A 7,601-nucleotide genomic window follows, 5' to 3' on the forward strand; every position below is an offset into this window, starting at 1 on the left:
GGCCAACCACAGAAAAAGAACAGAAAATCCAAGAATGAACAGATGGGTTTTGATTAACTGTGTTTGTCTTAGGGTATAAGAAAAGTATTATTGCCTTTACCTTCATTTATTGCAGTCTGTTTTTAAGTATGTGTGTGTTTAATTTTTATATGATTTTTAATCTTATTAACTCCTTCTGAACGCCAATTTCTCTTTTCTAAAATATCAATATGTTTGAGTGTGTGCTCATCGAACAATATAGGTAGACATAGATATGGACATAGATTAGAAGTAGATACGAATATAGCTGTAGATATAAAATAACTTCTTGGCTTGTGGAAATGCTAGTTATGGCATATTTCTTAAATTTTACAATGAAATATTTTCTTTTAGGCAATTTCCTAACAGAAAAGTGAATATAAGGCATAGCATTTATGGGCACTTAGCAAAATTAAGATGTTAATACAAATAAATCCTCAGTGTGCTTTAAGACATAATATAAAGACTTCTTTTCCATTGCAGAAATGAATAAGGAGTGAATTGAGGCATTCCCATTTAAGCTAAAGTATAAAGTTTAGGTAAATCATCAGCTTGAAAATCCTATTTAAATGTCTACTGGCTTTATAGCTAATGTGCACTTGTAAACAGAAAATTCACAACAGTTTCGGATGAAATTTACTATTTCTCTCTGAGGCAATTTTTGGAAGTAAATCATTTGCCCAAGTCTCATCTTGGTTGTCAGTGGTGTTGGTGTTCCTCTCTGTTGTCCCTGAAGCCACACAGTGCCCTGCAGCTACATTCATAAAAATAATTTTCCACTCTATGACTCCTCCCACAGTCACAAGAGCCAATGGCACATTCTGAAATACAGCACAAGTCATTAGTCTGAGGTACCAGTACCACGCTAACCCAGAATCTGAGTCAGCCTTGAAGAACCCACTCTAAATAATTACAGCCCTCATTCTTCCTGCCTCTGTCCTGATGTCCTATCCTGGTATCCACCAAAACTAAAATGTTTTCACTCAGGAGAGCATAATCACACTGTAGTATGCATCAATTATGACAAGACACGAAAGTCCTAAACTTTATCTCTAATCTCTACTTGTCACATAACTAATGCTTTCCATGTGCCAAATTGTCATTTGTACCTTAGATACGTATCATAAAAAACACAGCGCCCATATATAGATATTCTCTTAATGTTTTTAAGCCGTCTACTACCTATCAGTTCTCTGTAAGAAACTCCTAGTCACTGTTCTCAGTGGGATTCTCATATTATAACACAACACAGCTTCATAGGTAATTTTAAGTTTACTGAATATTTTCTGTTGATAGTGGTGGCACTGGTAGTGCTACAGCTTCTCTCTTCTTCTGTAACAAGTATACAACTGTCATTCTATGAATGGCAAGTTTTTGCTAAGATCTATACTATTTTCTATGATTTTTGTTACAGATTTCTAATCATTATAGTTTTTCATTTAGTGAGCTTATTAAAAATCTGTCAAAAAAATTAAAAAATAAAAAGTAAGTGTCCTTCCAGAGTGAGTTGAGTAATGACTCAAGCCCAAAGAGTCTGACTTATGAGTGCTATAGAGAAAGTCATTCATTAATTGAAGGTCAAAGGCCTGCAAGTTACTAAACATTAAATGGAGGCCAACAGAAGCATCAATTACAGGAAGTAAAAAAAAAAGTTGATACTAATGTGAAAGGTTTCTTTTTTGATAGTGAAAGTTGTGATGTCTCTTTTACGTTATCTAAAAGCCAATGTTCAGAAAAGAGATAAATATTAAATGAACAACATAGAAAAGAGCAAGGTGACATCCAATTTACAAGTGTATCACGGTTCCAAAACTCCAGAAGCATACCTGTTGTGTAGTTCTGAGAAATGATTATCCCTTCAAGCACTGGTAGACATGGCAGCAATGCCCTGCTCACATAAGCCAATCTAAACTACAGTGTAGCTGAAGTAACAACACAGACCTAGCAATTCTATTTCTCATACACTTAGCCATTTGTAACACACTTCTGAATTTCAATTTGTGAACAAAATAAAAACCAGTGTTTATTCAGCATATATGCACTACTTCTCAGGCACCACATCAATTTAATCTTTACCTCGGGCGTATGAGGTAATTATTGTTATTCTCTTTCACAGGAAGCAAACAGGCCTAAAAAACTAATCTGCCCCAGGCATGAGTACGTTAATCACACCGTTTATGTGCATAAAAGAAAATGTCGTTTAAGTTGGTCATTCCCCAGTTTTCATACTGAAGGAGCAATTGCAACCCACACTTAGAAGGCAGAAGCTCTGGACTCAATTCCTGTAACACACTCAAGGCGTGGGGTCTTGTCAGGAATCACCCACGTAGTACAATGTATTTGCAGCCTTCAGGAGCTTATATAGATTTAGACACATTCTCAGGCTCTTTTTAAAGAGTCTTGTTAGATCTTTAGATCCTATTTTTAATAACCCTTTTAATCTTTTTCAAATACTCAGCCAAAGATCAAAGCTGCTGCTTAGCTTTTAGCTACACATTCTATATCTTCCATTTTAATTTGTACTTATGCAACCTTTTACTTTTTTCATAGCAAGAAACATATTTCCCTTTATGAAAGAATAAAATTTGCCTTTAAGAAAAATAGCATTCATTTTCAATAATCATTTACTAAGTAACTATCTTTTTGAAAGTTAAAGACTAAGCCCGAGTCAGGTAAAAACGGTGGATAAGACCTGGTCTGTGTCTGCCAAGGACTTAAAATCTAATTGTGGACACAGAAATTTAGGAATCAGGGTCAAAATTTAAAGTGGAGCCTCTCACTGTTTCTCTCCAGGGAACAACTTCTGATACCGAGGTGCTTCTCTAGGAGCAAGTTCTGACTTCTCAATATGAGAGAAGGGGCTGAAAACAATGATCCGCTCAGATAAATGTTAAAGATTCTGGTTCTAGCAATAACTCTTAAGATAGAGGGGGCAATGCAGGAGAAAAGGGGCAGTTTCAGAATTGATTTGAATATGCATGGGGATGTGCTTTTACAAACCGCATAGCCCTGCTCACCACACTTTCTCCGGAATCACTGCTATAGCGAGTCCCCAGGCATAGAAGAGAGGACATCAAGCATATCAGCGGTCTTGAGACAGGAAAACTTTGAGAATCACAATGTCCAACATGCTGCAGTTTTTCGGGTGCAGCTCCTAATGACACCACAGTATATGTCCATTTTTCTATTTGTCCTTATTTAATATTGAACAAATAATATTTTACACAAAAGTCCAGATCAAGAGGGACTTAATTTAAGTAGGTGATTTACCTTTGTCACTCATTAAGATTAGAGGCTGTTTCTTCAGAAGAAGGCCTGAATCACCTCAAAGTTGAGTTGCTTAGAAAGCAGTCTGTGATAAAAAAAAGTATGAAGATGGTTACCTAAAGCAAATGATTTTGACTTATTAAAAACAAGCCTTTTGGGAATACTCCAATAACCTACTATGGTTGTGCTTCCTAGAAACCCAAAGGATTAGCCTAATTCTCTTCTAACATAAAATACTGCTGGTATCTACCCTCTTTTGAGAAGACTTCATTCTCTTCTTTACTGCTAAAATAAAATTCCCAATGCCACAGCCTGCTCAGTCTATCTCAGTCCTTATTTTTATTATCTACTCTCACACTTCACATCCACCTGTGAAATGCATCCCTAACCAGTTGACGTGTCTATCTTTTCCTCATCCATATGCATCCTTTCTTCAGCACTCACATTTATGTTTTTATATTTAGCTGCCACATTGATCAACAAATTGATTGTGGTAGATAGCATTTTTCTTTTGAGTTCAGCTTTTTTTTCTCTTTATAGGGAGAAGTTTTTTTTTTTTAAAATGATTATATAATACATAACTCGTAAAAATTTGTTACAGAAAAGCATTTCTAAAAAGAAAGGAAAAAACAACTTAATTTTACCACACAGAAATCAGTATTAAATTTTGTTATTTTTTTCCTATTAGTCCTTTTTCTATGTATGTATGTTTTTCAACTTTTCATTTCAAAATAATTTTAGACTTACAGAAAAATTGCAAAAATAGTACAGAGAGTTCCTATATGCCTTTAATCCAGCTTCTCCTACTGATAACATCTTCCATTACTATGGTATAATTATTGAAATCCTCTACGTATATTTTGACAAGGTTGAAGTCATACCTTTTGTTCATTGCCTCTTATATTTAATATGATAGCATAAGCATTTCTATTATTTAGAAACTTTCAAAAACACTAATTTATTGTCCAAGTAATGTCATACTGTATCGATGCATGCTTTTAAAACTATTTCCACACTGTTGAATATTTAGATTGCTTGAAATTTTTTTCTACTAAAAATCCTCGTCTATGGCCATACTACCCTGAACAAGCCCGATCCCATTTTATCTCGGAAGCTGAACAGGGTCGGGCCTGGTTAGTACTTGGATGGGAGACCACCTAGGAAGACTAGGTGGTGTAGGCATAAAAAATAAAAAAATAAGGGCTTGTAAGCGACAAGGTCCTTGCAATCTGTGAGGTAAACCAAGGGTTGCCTCGCCTAAAAAAAAAAAAAATCCTCATCAACACTTACTAATTTTATAAGTCAAAAATGTTCTCTCATTTTAAATAGCTTTTTAGTTATTACTGAAGGTAAACACTTTAAATGCTTATTAATCATTTTTATTTCATCTTTTGAAAATTATTTACCTGGGCTCTTTGATCATGTACTTACGGGTGTCTAAATGTATTACTTAACAATTTTTGTAAAGCTTGCATATTAAGAATATTAAGCTTTGGACTCAAAGATTTCAAATATTTTTCATTGTTTGGTGATTATGTTTTAATTATTTGCTTCATTTTCATTTTGATAATCCTAAACAACATTGCCAATTGAAAACACCTCTTTTGTAATAGCAATTTGTAATTGAAAGACATTTTCATAAAATAAGACTTTCATCCACTAACTTAGCCTTTCTCAAACTGAGATCCACCCACCTCTAAGCATCTGAAGATGTGATTATTGGGAATTAAGGGAATTTTTTTCTTTAAAAAGGATCCTTATGTTATTTAAATTCGACAAAAACTGCTATAGGTACAAAGGTCAAAAAAGGAAAACCAAGTTATAATAAGATGCCACATCATACAAAATAAAGTTTATCAGAGGTTCAGTTTGTATTATATGTTCTCTAGTGTTAATTATATCGTATTGTTTTAATGTCTTATAAATATTCATAACTAAACTATAACTAAACTAAAAAATAATTATTTTATTATTACAAACTGAAAATCAGAAGTCTATATTACACTTCAGAAATTCCAAATTACTTGAGTCCCCAAACGGCCCAAGCTTTCTTATATCTCCTGCCTCTGCCCTTACTACTCCCTTTGCCTGGAATCTGTCTTGCTCCATCCCTCCATCCCCACCAAGTGGAAAACTCCTGGGCCTCATGGTCATTCCCCTGAATCATGTCACCCCTTCCTCCGCAATATCATCTTCATTATTGAGTTCGCCCCTAACTTTTTCTGTTTACTTTCACTGTTGCATATTAAATTTGTTTTTATAGCTGTCCCCCATCCCCAAATGTCAGTAAACTGAGAACTGGAGACTCAGTCATCACTGTAGCCCCAGTGCCTAGCAAAGTTCCTGACATCTAATAGGAGCCCCATTATGTTTATAAAATGAACTGAGTTATCCATATAAGGTAAAAATCTTCTGGGAGAGTTATAAGAAACTTGACCTTGTTTGCTGAATTATACTGATAAATAATACTGCAAGTTTATCTACCAACTCTGCCATCAGTTCTGTCTCAGAGTCCACAGTTTTACTATCAAATGCTTTCTATTCAGTGACAGTGAGTCAGGCAGAGAAGAATATATTTCTCAGGCAGGTGATTAATAATTACTCTTATTTTTATTTAACTTTTTAATGTTGAAGTAATTTCAGACTTAAAGAAGAGCTGGAAAATTAGAAGAAAGAACTGTTGTATACCCTTCGATCAGATTCATCATTTGTTATCATTTTGCTATATCTGATTTCTCTTTCTTTACATACACATACCACAAAATATTTTTCCTGAATCATTTGAGAGTTATTTACAGAATTATGCCCTCTATTCCTACATAATTCAGTGTTCATTTCCTAAAAACAAGGGCATTCTCTCATGTAGCCATAGTGCATTTATCAAATCCATGAATATAACATTTATACAATATTTTATCTAATACACAGTCTATTTCACTTTTTTACAATTGTTTCAATAATATCCTTTACACGTTATTTTTTTCTGATTCAGACACAAAATCACACATTACAGATAGCTGGCATGTCTTGTTGGTCTTCTTCATCTAGAACAGCCCACAGTTCGTTTTTCATGACATTGAAATTTTTCAAAAGTGCCTTTGGATTTGTCTGATGTTTCCACATGATTAGATTCGGGTTATGCATTTTTGGCAGGAACACTATTTTGTGACTTTCTGAGCACATCACATCAGGAATTAAATCTCAGTTTATCACATCATTGGTGACATTAATTTTGATAACTCAATAAGGTGGTGTCAGTCAGGTTTTTCCACTGTAAAGTTGCCATTTCTCACTTTATAATTAATAAATAGTCTCTAGGGAGATGTTTTGATAATATATAAATATTCTGTTCCTCTTCAATTTCTAGCATCCATTCCAATTATTAGTTGATGTAACCCTTCTTTTTTCTGAAAGTTTTTCTCTTAGATTTGTATTTTTATTCCTTATAAGGATGTCCAAATTAAAGCCTTTCAAAAGTTATTTTTAAATCTATTTTGAAAATTATATCACATTTATTTAATTTTGCATTTTCAATATTACATGTTAAGAAGCCCAGAGCTGACATTCCATTTTGCTCCATATAACCATTTTTCTACTTCCTAAAACTTTGTATGAAATTTCCATGTCTTGTTTTAAACTTTTAATTATAATCCAATACTACACTCCCAATCCTGTCTTGCTGCACCTAAGTCCACAATTGGCTATGATCTGAGACATATTAACAGAGAGAGAGATCTGATTGGCTGAAAATAATATTCAGCTCCCTTAGGCAGACAGGTATAGTCCTTGACGGAGAAGGCACATTGGGTTCCAATAAGTATATGGCAATTTCCTTATTAAAAGCATCCAACTCGCTTTCTTTTAATTTCATACTTCTTTGACATCCTCCTGTCCTTAATTTCATTTCTCAAGCTTCCTTTCCTACAGGGAATAAAATATGCTGACAAGCTGACATGACTATTCTAGTCTACTTGACAGTTAATTTCCTCATAGAGACTTGTAAATTGATGTTCTGGTTTATAATCAGACTCTTGTAAATTTGGGTAAGAGGAATCAATTTGTCTGGGCCTGTTAACCTCTAGGTGTCCATGTAATAACGCAGTTTCTGAACCTAAAAGCTGTGTGTCAGACTCTGGACTAAGAAATGACACATACACTATGACACCAGTATGATACAGACATTCAGATTTAACATTACAATACTTCACAGAGTCATTGTGAATATTAAATGAGTTAATATATATTAAAGTGCCTGAAACATGTTAGACTCTCCATTAACATTAATTTATTTATTTTTATTTTTTAAACAATATGAA

At 33.9% G+C, this 7,601-nt stretch overlaps 1 pseudogene; it reads left to right on the forward strand.

Moving 5' to 3' along the window:
- Positions 1-4,348: 4,348 nt before the first annotated feature.
- LOC120583443 (uncharacterized) lies at positions 4,349-4,467 on the forward strand (annotated as a pseudogene).
- Positions 4,468-7,601: the final 3,134 nt, after the last annotated feature.

This window comes from Pteropus medius, unplaced genomic scaffold (assembly GCF_902729225.1).
Source record: "Pteropus medius unplaced genomic scaffold, Ma_sr-lr_union100, whole genome shotgun sequence".
Classification (NCBI taxonomy): Eukaryota; Metazoa; Chordata; class Mammalia; order Chiroptera; family Pteropodidae; genus Pteropus; species Pteropus medius.